At 44.6% G+C, this 23908-nt stretch overlaps 1 long non-coding RNA gene across 1 annotated transcript; it reads left to right on the top strand.

Annotated features, from left to right (window-relative positions):
* The first annotated feature begins 3048 nt into the window (after positions 1–3048).
* On the top strand, positions 3049–8077 carry LOC115472656. Its single transcript, XR_003942532.1, has 3 exons — positions 3049–3060; positions 7726–7731; positions 7947–8077. It is a non-coding gene; the product is annotated as an uncharacterized LOC115472656 (long non-coding RNA).
* The last annotated feature ends 15831 nt before the right edge of the window (positions 8078–23908 follow it).

Below are 23908 nucleotides of genomic sequence, written 5' to 3'. Positions count from 1 at the left end.
CCGGGCCACCACCTCCCGAACTGCCCGTGTCCTAAGAAAAGTGGATAATTGGAGGTAAGCATACCGGTCCGACCCTATTATAGGGAATCTCTCGAGAGCCTCTGGATACGACAACAGCGAATCCCCCTCAAATATTTGGCCCCACCTTTGTAGACCTCCCCTATACCATCTAGTGAATACTCCCTTTATTGTACCGGGGTAAAATAGTGGGTTGTGTGCTATAGGGGACAGACAGGAGAGTTCAGTACGTCCACGGGGAAACATACTATCCCAATTAGAAAGGGTAACATATATGGAAGGACACAAGCCCCCCCTCTAGGGATCTAAGTGAACTCGGGATCCACAAGAGCGCCCCCAAGGGCCGTGCACCCAAGGTGTATTGTTCCAGTTGCACCCACTGTCGATCCGGATAGTCCTGAAACCATTCCACTGCCGCGCGCGCCTGAACTGCTCTATAGTACCAGGCCAAGTTGGATACCCCCAACCCTCCCCTCTTTTTATCCTGGTATAGGACCGAACGTGCCAACCGCGGACGTTTCCCCGCCCAGATAAAGCGCATGATACGTTCCTGCAATGTTACTAGGAATTTCCTGGGCATCTTGATTGGGAGGGCTTGAAAAAGGTAGAGCAGGCGCGGCAAAACATTCATCTTTACAGCAGCTATGCGGCCAAACCAGGAGAGATCCAGGTCACCCCATCTACCAAGGTCCTCAGTGAGTGTCCCAGCCAAGCCCTTGTAGTTTACAGCAAAGAGCTCGGAGTGGCGGGCCGTCAGATTGACCCCCAGGTAACAAATGCTCCTGTCAGCCCACCTGAAGGCGTAGGTAGATCTCAACGTTCCCACAAGCTCCTCCGGGAGAGACACATTCAAGACTTCAGATTTTGACATATTCACTTTAAAGCCCGACACAGTCGAGAATTCTTCAATCTCCCCCAAGAGCCCGGGGAAAGTGGTTAGGGGGCGAGTAACAAACAACAGCACGTCATCCGCAAATAGGGATAGCTTATGTTCTCTTCCACCCAAGATATCAGGATTATTCCTAAGCCTGGTAGCAAATGGTTCCATCACCATTGCGAATAGCAAGGGAGATAAGGGGCAACCCTGTCTAGTACCCCGATGTAGAGGAATCGTTGCAGAATTGCCCCCATTAACTCGTATACAAGCCTTAGGAGAGTCGTAAAACGCTTGAATCCAGCCCCAAAACTGAGGTCCTACCCCAAAGGCCTCCATCACTTTGTACATAAATGGCCAGTGCACGCGGTCGAAGGCCTTTTCGGCATCTAGGCTAAGAAGGCATAGGGGCTTATTCATTTTTTTTGCCAAATACATTAGGTCAACCACTCGCCTAGTATTGTCTGAAGCCTTTCTATATGAAACAAATCCCACCTGGTCAGGGTGAATGACAGCTGGAAGCAAAGGTGCCAGGCGGTTGGCCAAGACTTTAGCTAAGATTTTGACATCTGCATTCAAAACAGATATCGGGCGGTAAGACCCACAGTCTGTGTGGTCCTTGTTCAGTTTAGGCAGAACCGCAATCCAGGCTTCCAACATGGAAGCAGGCAGAGCCTCCCCCTTCCCACTCAGGTTAAACAGATCGGCTAACAGCGGGGCCAACTCTACGGCAAATTTCTTGTAAAATTCATTGGGTAAGCCATCCAATCCAGGTGACTTACAGGAGGGCAAATGCTGAATTGCCTTTTGTATCTCAACCGGAGTGACCGGGGCATCCAGCATGGTCCTCTGCTGCTCTGTGAAAGAGGCAAGGCCACTGTCAGCTAAGTATTCTAGAATAGATTCAGCAGGAGGATTAATCTCTTGTGCATAGAGCCCCTGATAAAATTCACTAAAGCGCCTCCTTATGGACTCAGCTGTATTCAACATGTCACCCCTCTCCCCCTTAATATAGGTTACCGCTCGGTCCACCTTTCGTCTTCGTAGCTTTATAGCCAAGAGACGCCCTGCTTTGTTAGTAAATTCGTAAGATCGAACCCTATTTCTATTTTGTATCCAACTTAGCTGTTCAGAGTAGATAGAGTCCAGCTGAAGTCTCTGTCCCCGCAGCTCCTCCAGCACCTCTGAAGAGCCACCTGACTTGTGTTGCGCTTCCAGATGCCTAATCCTTGCCAGGCACTGTGCCAGCTGGGCCCTATGGACTCTCGCACGCTTACTAGCTAACTGTAGAAAGTAGCCTCGCGAAACTGCCTTCATTGCATCCCATACCACTCCAAGGGGTGGACTCGACTCCATATTGAACTCCAGGTATTCCTTCAGGACCTTTCTACATCCCTCTACCACCTCCCCCTCCTGCAGCAAGTCTGTATTAAGCATCCATCTTTTGTCTTTGACCTCAGCCCTGATAGTTGGCAAGGTAACCCATACCGGGGCATGGTCAGATATTGTCGCACTACCAATTCCTGCTTGTGGCCCCCTCTCAGCAAGAGTAACATCTAAGAATATATAATCAATACGAGAGTATGACTTGTGTACGGGGGAGAAAAATGTATAATCCCTCATGGTCTTATGACTAAGTCTCCAGATATCTAAAGTCCCTAGGGAATAGACCAAAGAACCTAAGGCCAGAGAGTCCCTTGATACCTGCTGCTGAGGTAACCCGGATCTGTCCAGCGCCTGGTCCATGACTTCGTTAAAGTCACCCCCCAAAATGAGAGAGCCCCTGGTGAATGTAGTTAATATGTTCTTTACTTTGGTGTAAAAGGACCCCTGGTGGTCGTTTGGTGCGTATATAGATGCAAGCGTAAGTTCGACTTGGTCTATGATGATGTGAAGCATCAGGAATCTCCCTCCCGGGTCACGTTTAACGTTTAGAATTTGGGGCGAAATGGAGCTGTGGAACAAGACCGCTACCCCACGCTTCTTGGACCCATCTGCTGAGGAGGCAAAAATGGCATTGGGATAGTCTGAGTGTGAGAGGAGTCGCTCATGCACCCTGCGGAGATGTGTCTCCTGCAGCAGAACAACATGCGGTTTTATCTGTTGTAACTCTTTAAACAGTTTCTGCCTTTTTTGAGGCATGTTCAACCCCTTCACATTATATGATAGTATTTTAAGGTCTGCACACATTACAAGGATTCTAGGTCAAGGCTAAACAAAAGGGTTCCAATCACTCCATGTATAGATGTTCCAATAAACCGGTGATGCCCCCTACCCGCCCCTCCCCCTCTTTGCCTTCTAAGTGTCCCCCTACTCTCCCATTTCCCCCCCAACCCCTCTTTTCTAACACCAACTCGGAGGCACATGGCCCCAAAGTGGGACGAGAGAAAGTGACACACCCTCATCCCCACAGCCAGCTCCCTCACCCCTCCCCGAATCACCCCTTAAACCACCAAGGTCCCTTAATTTTCTGCCCAATGCTGAATGCACTCATCTTCATAAGGGACCCCAGCACGCCCCACAAATTAAGCTACCTCCCCCCTATGTCCCCAGCAACATTACAACCTTAAACACATCATTCCCCACCCCACTTTTCCACCCTCATAACTTCCAGTAATAAGGGATCGTAGTGTCCCTTTTGCTAAAGTAACATAACTCTTAAAACATAACATTACAGTTGCTACTCCCTGCTGCTTTTCCAGCCATTGGCACAGACAGAACCATCGTCCCTCCAACCGCCTTGCAGAGTGCGACCTCGTGTAGGATAAGGCGATCAAGCTGCCACTGCAGCGGTTCAGGTTTCCTCCATGGTAACTCTTCTTTTCGAATTGTTCCTTTTAGTAGTGGAAGGTACCCGCTGCCATTTTTGAAGTTTAGCCTTCCTGGCGGATGCTAAGTCACCTGGAGGCTTGCTTGTTTTCACCAGGCCCGCCGCATGCAGGGATGTCCATGCTTCGGACAGTGATGTTACTCTATTTTTAGTTCCCTGGAGAGTGTAATTCAGCGAGAAAGGGAAGCCCCATCTATATGCAACGTGTTCTTTAGTTAGAATGTCCAGGGCCAGTTTCATGAGGCATCTCTGCTGTAGAGTAAACTGCGAAAGGTCTTGAAACACAGAAATTTTTGCTCCGCCATATTCCAGGTCAGTCTTTTTCCTGGCGCAATTAAGCAGTTGTTCTTTCAATTCATACCGGTGGAATCGTGAGATAATGTCCCTTGCTCTGTTCTCCTGCCTCTGACCGAGGGATCTATGTGCTCTATCAATTTCTATCTTAGCCGTTGCAGCATCAGAACCCAGCAGGGAGGCACACAGTGTTTGTATAATAAACGGGACATCTTCGTTCTCACCTCCTTCGGGGACTCCACGGAACCTCAGATTGTTCCGACGTCCCCTGTTTTCTAGGTCATCGAGCTTGTATGTGAGGTCTTTATTTTTTTGATCCAGGGTTTGAAGGTGGGCCTCATGTGAGAGCAGGGACTCGGAGTGCTCTTCCAGCTTTGCCTCCGCCTCTTCAACTCTGTTGCCCAGCTCGCGGAGGTCAGAGCTGAGTACCACCATTTTGTCCAAGATCTCGTCCTTCGATTTTTTAATATCCTCCTGTATACCTGCGAGCATCTGGCGAAGTTCGCCCGAGATTCCTTTTTTAGCCGGCGGCTTCCGCGACTCTGACATCGACAGCGCGGAGTCTGAGTCCGACGGGGAAGCTCGCGCCATTGCCTCGTGGCGCTTAGCTGTTTTACTTGCCCCGCCGCCAGTCGATTTATCGGCCTCCTTAGGCCGGGCTGAAGATGCTCTACTCATGCTGTTGCCGATGAGGAGCAATTAGGAACGATGCGAACACTTTTAAATTAGCTGGGGAGTACTTTTTATAGCGATTTTGTAATTCAGGGAGCGGGAGCTCAGAAGCTAAGCTACCATCAGTGGCGGTGACGTCACTTCCTCCTCAGCAGTACTCACTTTTGAATTTAGATTTGTTGCCAAGCTGCAAAACTTTTTTCTTTCCTTATTTATCCTACATAGTTTTCTTCTTTTACTATAAGTATAACTGCATGTATGAATTTATTTGTACTGTTTGCCCTTGCATTGCAGGCTTCCTTACTGTCGGCTGTTCCGTTCTAATGTTTTTGAGTTTCCTTCTCGTGGTTTGTTGAATGGAAAAATCTATTTAGTGAATGATGAACGTGGAATTTTTCACATTTTTTTGTTCTGGCTAATGTGTTCCAACTAATGGCTCCTTTATGGTTGTACCTTCCCACATGAGCTTACATGTGTTTAGTTTTGCTTTAAAATATTTCTTTTTTTATCCTCTTTTATTTTACCACCTCTGAAGTACGTTTCAGGGGCTTTTCCCTGGGATATGCTATACTTTTATTATTTTTCCTTTTACCAGTGTCACGCTATAACCATTGGCTTTGATACCGATGCCTGGGGCTTACACCCATCTGAGGGTCGGAGACCCTTCGATGGATGACGGTATCTCAATTACTAGATTTTGAGCAAAAATTCCATTCCATTTTCGGAGTGGCCTGCTTCCACTATTCGGGATTATTGCCCACACAGGTGTTATCTAGTACAGATGCGCGCTGGGGATATAAAGAGACGTCTAAAATCCTTGAGTTGCCATTGTGGACGACTAGGGCATTCTAAATTTTAGGAAGGTTAGTCGTAGACGCTGAAGACTCTTAACCCGGTTGTCTAAATTTTTAGAAGGTTAGTTGTAGATGTTGAAGACTCCTAACCAGGGGTGGATCCATTGGGGGTTAGTAGTAGATGCTGAAGACTCCTAACCAGCGGAGACCCATTGGACCGTTGTCCCCCGACTATGGGAGACTTTCTTCCGCATTTCCTGTATTCTTTTAGGGGTAGTAGCAACCCCCACTTTAGGGGTTCTATCATTTGAGTGCTGAAATGCTCGTGACCAATAGAAGCTGCTGAACGCTCTTGGTGGACCGTAGAAGCTGCTGTATGCTCCTGTCCTTAGAAGCCTACCCTGGGGGACAATTATTTTATATAGAGTAGGGTACATATATTAGCTGACACTAAATATTTGCTCACTAATTCCTCGAGTACACATCTCTGTTTTGTAGCTTTTGTTTCTCTGTTAATGTCACCTGCGGTCAAAGCGTGGAGCTTTCCGCCAATTAGTAATTTTTATTTTGGGTCCCTATGTTGGAGTACATTAGCAGATGCGTGAGTATGATTGTGTTATGTCTCTGCATGTTCTACTATCAGGATAATCATTGCATGTTTTTGTAAACTGTTAGCACATTATAATTTCTAGGTCTCCCTGCTATCTCTGAAGCTGCCTTTTGAACCACTGACCTTGTACCAGGTTCTAGGTCTGGTCAATATATATATATTACTACTCTAGTTTATTTTTCTATAGCAGATTACAGGTCTGAAGCTTATTTGTAGACCACTTGCTCACTAGGTCCCGTTATTATACATATTGGGTGATGTTGTTCACTACCCATTATATCATATTTTCCTCTCCGCACCCAACACCAGATACTGGTGATCTGACATCTATTCAGATCTCTGGTAAGGACTTTCCGTCCGAAACAAACCTTTCTATTTTGCGGTTGACCTCCCTATGCCACCGAGAGTTCGGAAGGGCGTAGTGATCCCGCCAACTGTCCTCTTTCTCAATTGATTTTCTGCGCTGGAGAGTACATTGCATGAATTGTGAGTATATTTTCATTTATTGCATGTGATACTGTTGAGCTTTCCGTTGTATACTTTCATGGCCTGTTGGATTAGCTCTAATTTAAATGTTTTATTTTACCAAATTTAGGATTAAGATTGTGTCCTCAATACACAGGGACACCTCTGTATGTGGGACAATAACTGTGTATGTGTATGAGTGTGGTTTTCCTTTTCTATTCTGTCTGTGTGCTGTGACTTGTGATTGGCTACTGGAATATTTATTTTTATGTCTTTTGGTTTGAAACCCTAAACAATTCCTTAACCGTGCACAATTCCAATGATTGGTTTTGAACTACATTTAGAAATATCTCGCTTCCTCTTCTAAGCTTCAAGTTTTCTACTTATCAGGATTAGGTTACTGTTTTAATTTTATGTCTGTATGTTCCTGTGTGTCCTGTGATAAATGGCATAAATTAAACCAGCTAATTATTAAGGAATCATTTCTTTAGTTTTAAATTAGTGCTTTAAGGTTACCCCGCGAGATTGCCTATCAACTGCAGTGGTAGTAAATCTCAAAGGAGTGGTTTTTTTTCCAGGATTGTGCGTCCTTGTATGTGTTCTTTGAAAATTGCATAATTATTCCAGATATTTACTATAAAAGGTTCTATATTATATGCCATCTAAAACACTGTTTATTTGTGACGTTGTTTAAAATAACTAGTGCTGATGTTCACTTCCTGGCTCTTTATTGGGGATGTGTTCCGTAATAATTAATTAACTGTTTTAATTTTCCTTTTCACGTCTTATCTACTACTTTCAAACTTCCTTCCCTGCCTCTTAAAGATTTATAGTTTTAAGATATATTATTGTATAGAGTTCCAGCATTTTTGGTTCTCAAACCCCAAATGGCGCAGTTAAATTTCATTTCCGGATTCCATAATACTACAGTGTCTGCCTTATTACCTATGCAATAGGGTTTAGAGATTAACCCTTGCATAACATAACTAACTGGTAAATCAGAACTAAAGAAATTCAAGTTGCTATTATTTCAGAGCTATGTTCAGATAAGACTTGCTACAATTGCCAACTTCCTTTTTATTGAGAACCATACCTCTGGTAGCAGATAAAGTAATAACCTTCTCCTCTTTTCCTCTCCTGAAGTATTAATTAATTCTAATTACACCAGCATGAAGTTTTAATACGAAAACTTAAACTTACAGTTTTTATTTTGATGTATAGTCCTATTTTCAGTCACCATAATATCCAATGCTTGCAGTGAGCAGTAAACTCAAAATAAGCACAGAAAGCACGGTTATTTCGTGATTTCCTTAAGACCGAATGACAGAGATTAACCCTTGTAGTTCTTATTTTCTCTAAAGTTCATTTTTACAAAAGCTTTGAACTCAGTATATGATACAGGAATTTATTACGTGGTTCAGATTTATAATAACTAGATGGGTTATTCTATGATTCTGTGTTATCCTTGCTACTCTTTGTTTAGAATTCAATTTAGAATGTAGGCTTACAAGCTGTTCCATTTATCATACTGGTCTATATGAACATATCCTACTGGTCAATTTGTGCATTTATTGCATTAATAAAAATTGTTATTATATCCTTGATTTTTGAATTTTACTAAAATGTTTTAAGAAATGCTCCTACTTGTCTCCTGCTTATAAAGCGGCTTCTCCTCTGTATTTAAAATATACTCCAAATTATGATTAGATTTCTGGGAATATATAAGCTTATTTTTAGCTATCCCTCTGAATTTGAATCTTGATATGCTCTCATAATTTAGGGCCCAAATTGTGACAGCATAGAAAGGATCAGTTTAGAATTTAATATAATTTTCATTTTCCAAATTGGCTCTGAACTATTACAGAGGACTATAGGTTATTGTCCTTCTCATTTGACCTATTTAAACCATGTAAAGGTCACGTGAGGAGGCCTCATAGAAATATATAGTTTTTACATCTTTCTTTTCTGATATTGGCTTTTCTCTATTTCTCTAAATATCATATTAAAGGCTGTATTTTCCTGGAGCAGACTCTGACCACAATGTTTCCTCAGACTCTGCTGACTTCCTGTGCCAGCAAAATCTTATCTACAGAGAAAAAATTGTTTTCTACTTGTAACTTGTGATTTTATATATTGAGACTATGCTCCACCTATTGGTGCCCCAAGGAACTAACAATGCATTCTTTGACTTTTCTTTCTAATGGTCCTGTGCTGAGATTTGACTACTAGATATTACTTCTTATATCAGCTCTATTTATTAAGTACTGTAGGTTGACTGAAGACTGCTAATCCAATTCCTGATCTACCGCCTCCAAACCAGTTTGGGACTTCTGCTACAACCGACCTCTGGCAAGAAAAAGAAGCGCCAACTTCTCCAATGAGAATTTTCTTTTGTCCAAATGATGTCATTAATTTAGACCTTCTTGGTTATGCTCTTAAATATTCTACTGTATTAAATATTTTTGCAGGCGCTTCTTTTCCAGAACCTACATGGCACTTTACGTATGAGCTCTCTATTACAACAGACAGTGACCGTGATTTCAGAAGATACTTCCATCACCTGGACTAGTTATGAGTTTTAAAATTCTGCACATTAGTCTTCTGCTTTGACTATGACTATTTCCTAAGCTACCCTTCTTTCTGAATCATCTAACTCGTAAGTCCTACAGGCCTCCTGAAGCTGGGGGCCCAACCCTTGGTGGATGGTAGTCTTTGCAGGTGAAGAATTTCCAGGCCTCACATTAATATCCACATTACTTGCCTTGTTTCATGTGCATACGTTGACTTTCCCTAGGCCTCTTCGATTTTATGCTTTATATATTTCTTAACCTGCATACATTAGTCATTTTCGATATTGTTTTGGTACCTTTTTTTTCCTTTTGTTCCATATACTTAACCTCTACTGTTCCTTGCCCTTACATATAATTACCCATCACCAATCTGTCTTGCCCATTGTGCAAGCCAGAAGTGGGGATACATTTTGGTAATGCCTGTTTTCTGAACATAAGAGACTTTGGCCAACCAATTCAAGGTCATCGTGGAAATCCTGCTCTGTTAAACCCTTCTGAGTTTTCAGCTCTTCCTAATTCCTCAGAGCTTCCATCCACTCCAGGACATTCCTTAGCAAGAGATCCTCAGCATGGTATAACCATGTCAAGTTGGACAGTGTAACTCTCCCTCGACCCACTTCAAGGCGACTACACCTTGATGATCAGACCAGCTCACTAGGGAAACAGAAAAGTTCCATCATCCATGAGGATATTGTCGTGCAATTCCCTGATACCGGTTGAAAACATCTCAGAACTAGAACCTCCAACAAATACCGTCAAGCAAGTTCAAGTGGCTTGGATCTCTTTCAGGGAGAGAAAACTAACAACTTATAGCAGCAGCTTCAGAGAGCATTTTCCATCTCACAGATAGGCTGCAGAGAATACCTTCTCCTGCTTTAGACTTAATCCCGCCCACCCTACCCCTCTACCCACCCACCCCTAGAGTGACATGTCTTATATAACCTCCCTATCAACCCACTCATTACTTTACCTCACCCATTTCTATTCTTCTATCACCTTCTCCCACTACTCCAACCAGAGTTACACCTAATCACACTGACCACCCTTCAACATCTTCAGTCCTTCTGTGACTGTTCTCTTGTGCTTGACTGCTTAAATATTTTAAATTTAAATGCTTTACTTTTTGTCTATTAGATTGTAAGCTCTTTGAGCAGGGACTGTCTTTCTTCTGTGTTTGTACAGCGCTGCGTACACTTTGTAGCGCTCTAGAAATGTTAAATAGTAGTAGTAGTAGTAGTAATTAATTTGAGATCTACAGTTGCTATTAATTGACATTATAGACTCATATTTAGTTTTATTTCCAGTTTAGCAATAATCCTGATTGAAAAGTTCAATTTTGTTTTTTTTGTTATTCCCTTTCTAGCTAATGACACACTCTCTATTATGAATGGACAGTCAGAATTGGACTATAATTGTCTTTATTTTCTCTTGTTGTATTGGTTTTGAAACTCTTTTCTGCCATTTCTGTTTATGTAATTTAAATGGAAGTTGATATTGCTTAGACACAGGGGTAACATCAAACCCTAATACTGGCTAAGATATCATAATGTAGGTGTAAACCCTGTTAGTATCAACCAGTTATGCAATTGTTTAACTTTGGTGTAGGCTTACTTAAGCTGCATGTCTTTCTGTAGGTTTGACTAAGCTCCAAGTGGGGTAACAAATATATAAAATGCTTCCCATACTTCCAGGTCATTATGCATATGTCAAGATCCATGCATGACCTTTGTCAATATAAATTTTCCTAGGATTGACCATTTTTGCTGTATAAGGCAACCTCATACTTGCTATCCACTTTTTAGTGCTCATGATTGGATGCCAATGATGAGTAATAGTAAGGTCCAGGAATTCCGACCTGTTTAAGGATTCTGAATAACTACAACCTAAAACAGCCTGCAATCAGAGTACTAACCATATATTTGTTGAGCCCATAACAATGCTTAATCAAAACCACTATTCCTTCCCAAGACCACTGAGATAGATACATTAGATTATCTCCCCATGCACTATGCTACAGATACAATAGAAGCCATAGAAAGACCTGAAAGTGTTTATTAGCATGATCCACCTGAAATTGCTATTACACACATACCTATACTTCATGGGATTTTGTAGATGAACTCATGGATTTGTCCCATTCATAAAACATTTCTCACTACAGGTTTGAGTAAGTCTCAAGAGAGGTGACATCAGGATTAAGGCCCAAGGGGTTGGGTAATATAAAGGGAATTCCATACGCCCCAAATAATATATCACCTGAGAATGAAGTTTCCTGTCTTGCACCATACCTTCTAGCAATTTTTAAGACCAAAACTCGCCCTCTCGTTTGATAGCTTGCCACCTTCTGGAATGGATGATGACAAGCTTGACGAGCTTTGTGTCACCCCCCTCCCAGATGGGGTGACAAGTGGGGAATGTATAATTATGGTACAGCCAGAGACCCCCCCCCCCCCCCCCCCCACTGGAATGGTGGCGGGCCCAGTCATAGAGCTCAGGCTATTACAGACCTTGGCTGAGTCAGAAATCTGATGGCTGACATAACTGGGAGCTTACTGGAAAAGTATGGCCTAGTTTGTAGCCCGGATTGAGGCCTAAATAAGCTAAATTAGGAAAAGTTAGGTCAATAGATATGGAAACAAAATGGAGGATTTCAGCACAAAATGGAAGCCGTATCTGTTGCAAAGTGGAATTTTCTGTAATGTAAGTTAGAAAAACAAGTTGAGAAATGAGACTTTCCTGTGAGCAGGATTGTGGTCAGCCATGGTGTGAGAAAGGAAAGGTGTAGCTGGATGCAGGGTCTTGCTTAAGATTTGTGGTCAAGCGAGCTAAAGACAAAACCATGTTAGCAAGATAGAAGCTACTTATTAGCATGAGCCAATCAGTGACAACCATGACATTAGCATAGATCCAATCAGGTATATCTGCTGTCATATTATCCATATCCTGAGGGCACCTATAAAAATCAGAGTATTTCCTGGTTTAAGTTAGAGAGAAAAGGGTTGCCACTCTCTCTCTCCAAGGGAAACCAATGTGTCCAGCAGAATTGACAAATTACCTAATTGCTTTCCCTTGTAAAACCTCTGATTGGTAAAAGAAATTATAAAAGATTAGGAACTAATTAACACCTGTTTGCAGCTGGATTATTATATTCCTATAACTAATTGATTGTACGTGCCTGTTGTCAATCACTGATTTGACTTGTATCTTGGCAAATAAACTCCTCATTCCAAATGATGATTTGTGGGCTTCACTTGATGATGAAAGGCTGTAAGTATAAATGCTTTTGCTGTATCAGGCTGTCTTTCACTGCATTGTATAACCTGTGACATAAATCCAGTTTGTCATAAGGCTGGTATCTTTTCCTTAGACCTAACGTCTCTCTTAGTGGCAATTCCATTTAGAACTTCACAACTCCTTGATTACCCCAGTACTAGTGCTATTTAGAGATGGAGTCAGATTTAAGGTCACTCCAGCCTTCTTGGGGGGGCTCCGGACCCCTAAATTTACAACACACCTGCTCTTATTCCTTTTATCTGTCACATTCTCAACCTCTCACTTTCCACTGCAACTGTCCCTACTGCCTTTAAACATGCTGTGGTCACACCTCTCCTTAAGAAGCCTTCACTCGACCCTACTTGTCCCTCTAATTACCGACCCATCTCCCTCCTCCTTTTTCTCTCCAAATTACTTGAGCGTGCTGTTCACCGCCGCTGCCTTGATTTTCTCTCCTCACATGCTATTCTTGACCCACTACAATCTGGTTTTCGCCCTCTCCACTCAACCGAAACTGCTCTTACTAAAGTCTCCAATGACCTATTACTGGCTAAATCCAGAGGTCAATATTCCATCCTCATTCTTCTTGATCTTTCCGCTACTTTTGACACTGTCGATCACAGCATACTCCTTGATATCCTGTCCTCACTTGGATACTTCTATCCCTCTGCCTGTCGGCGTACCTCAGGGTTCTGTTCTTGGTCCCCTCCTCTTTTCTATCTACACTTTTTCCCTTGGTTCATTAATCTCATCCCATGGCTTTTCCTACCATCTCTATGCTGATGACTCCCAAATCTACCTTTCTACCCCTGATATCTCACCTTGCATCCAAACCAAAGTTTCAGCGTGCTTGTCTGACATTGCTATCTGGATGTCTCAACGCCACCTGAAATTAAACATGACCAAAACCGAACCTCTCATTTTCCCCCCCAAACCCACCTCCCCACTCCCCCCGTTTTCTATTTCTGTTGATGGCTCTCTCATTCTCCCTGTCTCCTCGGCTCGAAACCTTGGGGTCATCTTTGACTCTTCTCTCTCCTTCTCTGCTCACATCCAGCAGACCGCCAAGACCTGTCGTTTCTTTCTTTACAACATCCGTAAAATCCGCCCCTTTCTTTCCGAGCACTATACCAAAACCCTCATCCACACCCTTGTCACCTCTCGTTTAGACTACTGCAATCTGCTTCTTGCTGGCCTCCCACTTAGTCACCTCTCCCCTCTCCAATCGGTTCAAAACTCTGCTGCCCGTCTCATCTTCCGCCAGGGTCGCTTTACTCATACTACCCCTCTCCTCAAGTCGCTTCACTGGCTCCCTATCCGTTTTCGCATCCTGTTCAAACTTCTTCTACTAACCTATAAATGTACTCACTCTGCTGCTCCCCAGTATCTCTCCACACTCATCCTTCCCTACACCCCTTCCCGTGCACTCCACTCCATGGATAAATCCTTCTTATCTGTTCCCTTCTCCACTACTGCCAACTCCAGACTTCGCGCCTTCTGTCTCGCTGCACTCTACGCCTGGAATAAAGTTCCTGAGCCCCTACGTCTTGCCCCTTCCTTGGCCACCTTTAAATCTAGACTGAAAGCCCACCTCTTTAACATTGCTTTTGACTCGTAACCACCTGCCTCCACCTACCCTCCTCCTTCCTGTACACAATAATTGATTTGATTTGCTTACTTTATTTTTTGTCTATTAGATTGTAAGCTCTTTGAGCAGGGACTGTCTTTCTTCTATGTTTGTGCAGTGCTGTGTATGCCTTGTAGCGCTATAGAAATGCTAAATAGTAGTAGTAGTAGTAGTAGTAATTTAACCCATCCCCACCCATCACTGTAAGAATTTAATGGTACATAAAAGAAAATTCCAGTCAGCTCCCTCAGTCTCTCTCTGGATTTGAGCCACAGCACTGTAGGCAAGGAAGGAATGGAAGCTGAAACTTGGAACGCACATGTAAGATTTGTCTCTGATTTACTGGCACTGTGTGCTGAGAGGTCACCACATGCATGCACCAGTAGGTCAGGTGACATCTGATGCTCATGCCTGTGTCAGAGCTGAGGTCTGCTCATCAGCCCGGGAGCAAAGAGGATTAATTGTAACATAGTAAGTGACAGCAAATAAAGACCTGAATGGTCCATCCAGGCTGCCCAATAGTCACACTCATTCTCAATTCATGATTTAATCAATGAGTGTGATATTATATACTTGATTATGGTCTTTCTTTTGTGTTTCTGGAACATAGACCATAGAAGTCTATCTGGCCCTATCCTTATGTTCTTACTGCTGGAGTTGTTGTTGAAGCCCACTCCAGTCTATTCATCTTCTCATTTGTGGGACACAGATTGTAAAAAATTGTCCAGAACTGTCCTTATGTTCCAGCCACTGAAGTTGCTGTCTACGCCCTTTCCAGCCCATCCTAAACCAGACTTCCATATATTAGACACAGATCATACAAGTCTGCCCCGTTTTGGCCCTAGTTAATCACAGCTAGAGTTGCCATCTAAGCATTACTTCACACATCCACACACATGCAGCCATTTAAGGTTAGGTTTTTTATCATTTCCATTTTCTAATTAGAGATCCTCTGTGTTCATCCCATGCTTTTTTGAATTCCATCATCATTTGTCTCTCTACCACCTCCTTAATAGAAAATTTTCCACATTTGTGCTGTTAAAGCAAGGAGGAAGAGGAGGAGGAGGAGACAGCACTCAAAGAACTTGGTACTCAGTAGATGAGAGGCTGGTGCAGGTGTAGCTTACACTTCCACGGGAACCCCGCAGAACTACTTCCATCCCCGCGGGAACCCCACAGGAACTGCTTCCGTCCCCGTGGGAACCCCACAGAACTGCTTCCGTCCCCGAGGGAATCCCGCAAACCCCGTTCCCGTGCAGCTCTCTAGTATAGAGGCAAAGGGCTATGAAGGTGAGAGATAAAGGAAAGGGAGAGGAAGGAGGCGAGAGAGTGGAAATGGAAGTATAAAAGGGAATTGAAGCTTGGATAAGGTGGTAAGATACAAGAAAGAGTCTGAAGGTGAAGTGAGGATGAGTGGCAGGGAAGGAACAGGGTTTGTGGCAGAGGTAGATGAGACTGATTAGGGTAAAAATGGGGAACTAGGTGGTGGCTGAAAAATGGGAATGACACAGGGAGAAATGGGAGGACCAGAGAAGTAAGCATATGATGTAGAGACACAGGTAGGGGCTGGTGCATTTGGGGATCTTCGATTTAGTGCTGGTAAGGTAAAGTGTAATTACAGAAGGACCTTACGAGACTGGGAGACTGGGCGGCTAAATGGCAGATGAGTGGCAGGGAAGGAACAGGGTTTGTGGCAGAGGTAGATGAGACTGATTAGGGTAAAAATGGGGAACTAGGTGGTGGCTGAAAAATGGGAATGACACAGGGAGAAATGGGAGGACCAGAGAAGTAAGCATATGATCAGCTCCTCCTTCACTTCAGTATATGTCTCATCACCAAGCATAATCACATCAGAAAATCACACAAGAAAACAGGAAGCCTTCCTCACCAACCAAACACAATAGAAATTTGTCAGTCCAACTTAGAGAAACCATGACCGTGATGGATTCCTCTTCAGTGGTTTCTGTTCTATCTCTTTTTTTCTTTGGTTTTTATTTTAACTAAAGACCAGGACAAGAACAGACACTCAAAATGCAGCTGACAGAGGGTGGGATCCTGGATTAATCTGCTGCTACTAAAGGAAAGAAAATTATCAGTAGGTAAGGCATAATTTTACCCTCCTTAGTGTATGCAGCAGATGAATCCAGGAACTGGTGGGATGTACCAAAGCAATCCCTAATTAGAGTGGGAAGTCGCCGCTGCAAAGGCAGAATCCGAATAGCAAAAGCACACCCGTTCCGCCCAAGAGGTAGATAGCAACCTCGTGGAACGAGCCTGCAAAACCACTGGTGGGACGCGACCTTCCAAAAAATCCATGGAAATTGTTTCTGCAATCAAGAGAGAAATAGCTGGATCACAGGCTGCTGTCTCATGGCAAGAACCAGCGAGAAGGACAAAGAGAAGATCAGAACGCTGAAAAACATGCGATATCTGCGAATGCCGGAGTTGAACCCTCCGAACATCCAGAAGACAAAGCGCCACGTAGTCTGTGTGAAAATCCCCCTCCAGAAAGGAGGGAAGAAAGAGAGGCTTGGCTTTTCTTTCTCTATCAGCCTCTCTTTCTTCCCTGAGGCTGATAGAGAAAGAAAAGCCAAACCACAGCCGGTAAGAAAAGGAGGAACCGTATGCAAGGTCACTCCAGAGTCAGCAAATGGCAGAAAAGCAGCTCGGCACGGCAGTACTAAAAATTCAGACACTCTGCATGTGGAAGAATTGACAACCAAGAACACCGCTTGCGAGTAAGCTCCTAAAGGATCAAAAGGAGTCCGAAGGAATGCTCAGTAGACAAGGAGCCCTAAACTAGGATTGGAAAACAATGAGGTTTCAGGGTGAACAATCCAGAGCTACCAGAATGACTCGACCCCTGTGGTGAGCGATCCAAAAAGAACTCGGCTGCAGAGAGGCCACGGAGGAAATACTATCGAAGAATGCCCTCTGGTTAAAGAATCAGCTGAACAACCAGCCCTGCTGAATCGCCCTCTCTCTGACGGAAGAAAGAAAGCACCTCAGCATCCAGCAGGGGCACCATAAGATCTACCTTCGGAGCTGTCTACCTGAAGTCAAACTGAAGAAGCACTGGTGCGGAATAACCATTCCGCCAAGATCAGAAGACAGCAGAAAAAGAGAGCTCACCATAGGAAAATCCCATGAAATGGGCCGCGGAGAAATGGAACACAAGGTCCTCTGTCCACTCCATGGGGGTGACATACCCTGGTGGCCAGGGCCCGTCTGAGTCCCACCCTGTCAAAAAAGAAGCCACCACCATTGTGTTCTCCAACGGCATAAGCACCGCCCAGTCCACATCGTGTTCTGAAAGGCTAGAAGACAAACAGCACCAAAAGCAGGTCCAGGCGGGAGATCAGCCACACCGTCTCCCATGCCATCCACTGCCCCGGAGACGGAAGTCGGCAAAGAGCCTCAGCCCGAGAGACTTGCATCCGTGACCACCACCATCCACTGTGGAGGCGCCAAGGCATCCCTTCCATAGCTAACCTTTAGCACTGTAGAATAGTGTAAAGCTATGCAATGAAATGCTTGTCAAGGCAAGCAATATAGGAGAGTGAAGTAAAATATGTCCCATATGAAAAGGAGCTGAGGGCCACAGCTTCTAATATGCTTAATCCTATGACCTTCAGGTTGAAAGCCAGACATCTTCCAGAAAAAAAAATATTTGCTGAAATTAATGCACCTGGAGACAATGCACCCATTGCAGCGCTGAAGTACTATGGAGACCAGAGCTCTAGCCCCAGAAAATAACAATATGTAACATTTCCCACAGAAATGTGGAGCCAAAGACTAAAGATGCAGAAAAAAATAAACCTACTGTTATTTGAGGCGTGAGCCCTTGAGCCCAGGCTGAAGCCTAGTATAGTGGAGTGGAGGAGTGGCCTAGTAGTTAGAGCACCAGTCTTGCAATCCAGAGGTGGCTGGTTCAAATCCCGCTGCTGCTTCTTGTGATCTTGGGCAAGTCACTTAACCCTCCATTGCCTCAGGTACAGACTTAGATTGTGAGCCCTCCTGGACAGAGAAATATCCAGTGTACCTGAATGTAACTCATCTTGAGCTACTACTGAAAAAGGTGCGAGCAAATCTAAATATTCTGGCCAAGGCCTAGGGTAGACCGAACAGGCCCTACACACCACCCCAGCTACCAAGCTCCCAGGAAATCCACTATAATAAAGTAGAGCTGACGCTGGGAGAGACTGGGACAGCCCTTGACACAGCTCGGTGCAGAGCGAAACATGCATGTCGGGCAGTTGAACCCCTTGGTTTGATTACAAAAGAAAAGATAAGTAATTTAATTGATAAAAATAAAAGAGTTTGAAATTTAAAAATTAAGAAAATCGGCTGAACCGATGAAGAAATGGGCGCTGGTTACATTGCCAGGTCTATATTTTTGACAATGAGCGCCGCTGAGGTTGCCTTGAAAAATATGAAAATATGAAAATTGTTAACAAATGTTTGAGAGCTAGAAAACTCTAAAAACAGTGTGAAGATTTTGCTTTAATTGAATAAATTACTGGACCCAATTTGACTGAGACACACACAACAGCTAACAGGCACCACTAGAAAATGGGAGATAGAGCATTCAGGCGGACCTCATGGCCGATCGGGAACCCACTCGCACAGAGTCCAAGCAAGTGGGCCTCACGGCCGACCGGGAACCCAGTCAAACTCTGGGAAGGGAGAAAGAACAACAAGGGTTCCCCACGGAACTGGAGCACAAGCAGCGCACACAGTGCAGGGTAGAGACACAAGGGAAGGGGTGAGAGGCAGAAGCCTCTAAAGGTATATAAGGCTGTGCCACAGGGCGATCAAGAATACAGGAAGCCCCAGAGGGGAACACGCTAGGCTTGTACCACACAGCACTCCAAGGAAAAAGGGAACCAACTATTTGAATATACTCTAGGCTGAACCATTAAGCACACAGGGAAAGGGGAAGCCACTCAAGGAATACTCTAAGATGTGCCATGAGGCACCCAAGGGAAAAAAGGGAAACCACTCACAGGAATACACTAGGCTGTGCCACACAGCAGTCAAGGGAACTAGGCTGCACCTACTGCATACAAAGATACAGGAAGCCCCACAAGGGAACACACTAGGCCAGTGATGGCGAACCTTTCAGAGCCCGAGTGCCCAAACAGCAACCCAAAATCTAATTATTTATCGCAAAGTGCCGGTACTCATTATGGGCGGAGTCACCACATATGACTCCACCCCTATGATAGCCACACCCCTTACACCAGCCATGGCGCATATAAACAGACATCATTGAAAATATTATACTAGTATAGGAGAAAAAAATAACATGATTTTCTTCCATTATAAATCATTTCTGTAAGCTGATACAGCTCCAGTATACCCAGTGCAAAATAAGACAGCAGATGTAAATTCTGAAATTGGACATATTCCAAACACTAAAATGAAAATAAAATGATTTTTTCTACCTTTGTTGTCTCTGATTCTGCTGCTCTCTTAACTTCGTTTCCAGGGCTTCCTTTCCATTTCTTTCTTTACTTTCCTCCTTTCTTCTTCATTTCTTGCCCTCCATCCATGTCCAGCTACCCTCCTGTCCCCTCCAGCCACAGATGTCCAGCCACCCTCCTCTCCCCTCCAGTCACCCATGTCCAGCCACCCTGGGAAAGGGAGAACTATCTATAAGCATACACACAGCTGGCCCCACAACAGCCAAGGGAAAAAAGGAACTGCTAAAGGAATAAACAGGGCAGAAAAGGAACACTGCTCCCAGGAAACAGGAGACAGAGTCAGCAAACAAAGAACACTAAAACAAACAAACAGGAGCAAAATATAAGGACAAGGGGAACTGCTATATGGAGGCAGAACCACAGGGAGCAGAGCCAATGCTCAGCACAACAAAGGGAACACAGAGGGAGAGAAAGCAAAACAAACGAAGGAACCATACAAGGTAAAAGCTTACCACAGACAGCATAAGGTTAGAGAAGCAGAAAGCAGACCAGGTGTGGAGAAGTGGGGCAATCAAGGTCCTGCTGGGGAAGTCCAGTACACACACACAGAGAATAAACAAGCACCAAGGAGAAAGGCTAAACTCCAATGGAAATACAAGCACCCAAGCACAGGCTGGCTTTAGCTGAGCAAACAAAGCAATCAACTCTAAAGCAATGATTGCAGGGAAAGGCAGGCTTAAATGGGTCAGGCTTCTGATGTCTGCTGGCTCAGCCCCTGACAAGCCAATCAGGAGTGAGTCCCAAACATTCCCCTGCCTATCCAGCAGAATCATAACACCTACAGCACCTGATATTTCCAGGCAATCTCCCATCCAAGTAGAAACCAGGCCCAACCTTGCTGAGCTTCTGAGATCAGAGGAGATCAGGCACACTCAGGGTGGTGTGCCCATATGCAATACCTATACTGCCAAACAAAGAGAGTTCCACCAAGGATGTGAGGGAAACTTTTAGGGTGTTTAAGCAACTGCCCTCAGAGAAAAAACTGAAGGGACTGAAAACTCTGTAAATAAAAACACTAAATAGACCCTTTCAGAGGCCCAACACAAAAAGAGCCCTGCTCTGATGCTGTTCACTGTTTCCCACACCAGGAACATCCTTTAGCCAATGCAGGAACTATAAGATAATCTTAACTCACCACACACAGTGAGGCGTATTGGAGACTGCTGCCATCAATGCACCCACTTAGGCAAACATGGCTTTCCAGCTCAGGTGATTCTTGCTGCCTCTGTGTAGAAAGGGACTGCCCTGAAAGGACGTCCTCTGAATAGAAGACAGGGAAGCAATGGACCTTACTGCTGAGCTGGAGAGTAAACATTCCCTTTTCGGGGCAAGGTCCATCAGAGGAGACTGAGACAGGGAACAAGCCAGAAATCTCCAAAGGCTGAACTAAAAAGGAACTGTCAGTTCCCCTACCAGACTTCTGCAACATATAAGCATATGGAGCAGCAGAATGAACTCGGGGGAAAGGTCAGAAGACCCCAGCCCCAGAGAAGCCCCCAGATCAGCAGACCTGCATCTCGAAAAACAAGGTGCACTGCAGAACCACCATCAGATTCTGTCTAGAAAACCTTGCCATCTAGAACCCATCCGCCCAAGATGGGTGTAAAAACTCCTTTGAGCGCGAAGCTATCAAAGGGGAACCAGAGAGGGGTCCCAATAATCCCACCTCCAATGCGGCACCCAGCCACCTCTCCTGGAACACCAGATCTACCGGAGAGGGTAGCCAAGTCACTTCTGTACCCGAAGAAACCCCCAAAAGGGGCAGGCTACAGACAAATGCTGGGGGGGGGGAGGGGGGGGAGCCACTTCTACCAGTGGATGTGGAGAAAAAGGATGACGAAAAAGGATGACAAAACAATTCCCCCAAATCAGGAGGTCGGTACAAAGCCTGAAGGGGTCCCCATAGCAGAGGCAAAGCCGCCAACGCAGCCAACAGCCAGAAAGCGGGAATGGAATTACTGAGAGGAAAAATGTGTGTGGAAAAGTGAGAAGGGAGAGAGACTAATGGAAGAGTATAAGGGAATAAAGGGAAACACACAGAAAGGGGAAAACAAATGAAATGGAAGGGAGAAAGTAGGATAATCAATGCCTATTACAGGGGGAAGAAAATTCTCAACCTGTCACCAATCTGAACTCTCTATCCCCCCCCCCCCCCCCCCCCCGATGAAGTAGTGAAACTACACCTATGAGGCTGAGACAATAGAAAAACAGGGGGAAGCAATTTGCAGGGGCATTGCCCTAGATGGGCATAGCCCCAACCACTTTTGGCTCAGGCCACCCAGCAGCAACTGGCCTGGCAGGTTGTCACATGGTGAGGCCGGCAGCAGGCAGAACAGAAAAACAGTCATTTTAAGTGTTTATTTTCTGCCAACCAACATTCTTACAGGGTACTTGCTTCCCCCTCCCAACCTCACTCATCTTCCACTGCTGCTGAAGACCTGTAGCAGCCATTCAAGCTCCCATCCTTCTGGGCTTTAATGGCCGTTACAGCGACCTGGTAGTAACCATAGGTGAGGGGCTGCAGGGAGGGGAGTTGCTGTGGGGAACAGAGAGAAATGGGAGGGGGAATAGGATACAGAATGAGTCATACCAATGGTTCATCTAGCCCAGTATCCTGTTTCCAACTAGAGAGTTGCACGGGGACATAAATCTTACCCATCCCCACCCATCCCTGCTGGAATCTTACTCATCCCCACTGGAATCTTACCCATCCCCATCCATCCCCGCAAAAATGTAACCCATCCCAACCCGTCCCCGCAAGAATTTAACCCATCCCCACCCATCACTGTAAGAAATGAATGGTACATAAAAGAAAATTCCAGTCAGCTCCCTCAGTCTCTCTCTGGATTTGAGCCACAGCACTGTAGGCAAGGGAGGAATGGAAGCTGAAACTTGGAACACTCTGGTGTGCACCTGTAAGATTTATCTCTGATTTACTGGCACTGTGTGCTGAGAGGTCACCACATGCACGCGCCAGTAGGTCAGGTAACATCTGATGCTCATGCCTGTATCAGAGCTGAGGTCTGCTCATCAGCCCGGGAGCAAAGAGGATTAATTGTAACATAGTAAGTGACAGCAAATAAAGACCTGAATGGTCCATCCAGTCTGTCCAATAGTCACACTCATTATCAATTCATGATTAAATCAATGAGTGTGATATTATATACTTGATTATGGTCTTTCTTTTGTGTTTCTGGAACATAGACCATAGAAGTCTATCTGGCCCTATCCTTATGTTCTTACTGCTGGAGTTGTTGTTGAAGCCCACTCCAGTCTATTCATCTTCTCATTTGTGGGACACAGATCGTAAAAATCTGTCCAGAACTGTTCTTATGTTCCAGTCACTGAAGTTGCTGTCTAAGCCTTTTCCAGCCCATCCTAAACCAGACTTCCATATATTAGACACAGACCATACAAGTCTGCCCGGTATTGGCCCTAGTTAATCACAGCCAGAGTCGCCATCTAAGCATTACTTCACATATCCACACACATGCAGCCATTTAAGGTTAGTTTTTTTATAACTTCCATTTTCTAATTAGAGATCCTCTGTGTTCATCCCACGCCTTTTTGAATTCCATCATCATTTGTGTCTCTACCACCTCCTTAATAGAAAAATTTCCACATTTGTGCTGTTAAAGCAAAGAGGAAGAGGAGGAGGAGGAGACAGCACTCAAAGAACTTGGTACTTGGTAGATGAGAGGCTGGTGCAGGTGTAGCTTACACTTCCACGGGAACCCCGCAGAACTGCTTCCATCCCCGCGGGCTCCCCACAGGAACTGCTTCCATCCCCGTGGGAACCCCGCAGAACTGCTTCCATCCCCGCAGGAACCCCACAGAACTGCTTCCATCCCTGCGGGAACCCCATTCCCGTGCAGCTCTCTATTTCCAACAGTGACCAATCCAGGTCACAAGTACCTGGCAGAAACCCAAATGGTAGCAACGTTCCATGCTACCAATCCCAGGGCAAGCAGTGGCTGCCCCATGTCTGTCTCAATAGCAGACTATGGACTTTTCCTCCAGAGATTTGTCCAAACCTTTTTTAAACCCAGATACGCTAACTGTTGTTACTACATGTTTTTGTTAATTTATATCCACCTTATACCCAAGGTGGGTAACATCCTTCAGTAAAGAGTTCCAGCGCTTAACTATTCGTTGAGTGAAAACATATTTCCCCCTATTTGTTTTAAAAGTGTATCCATGTAACTTCATGAAGTGTCCCCTAGTTGTCATGCTTTTTAAAAGAGTAAAATCAATTCACTTCTACTTGTTCTACACCACTCAGGATTTTGTAGACCTCAGTCGTTTTCCAAGCTGAAGAGCCCTAACCTCTTTAGCCTTGAGAGGAGTTCCATCCCCTTTATCATTTTGGTCGCTATTCTTCGAACCTTTTCTAAT

The sequence above is a fragment of the Microcaecilia unicolor genome, chromosome 6, assembly GCF_901765095.1.
Source record: "Microcaecilia unicolor chromosome 6, aMicUni1.1, whole genome shotgun sequence".
NCBI lineage: Eukaryota > Metazoa > Chordata > Amphibia > Gymnophiona > Siphonopidae > Microcaecilia > Microcaecilia unicolor.
The sequence above is the reverse complement of the archived record's forward strand: the minus strand, read 5'-3'. Positions and strand labels throughout refer to the sequence as shown.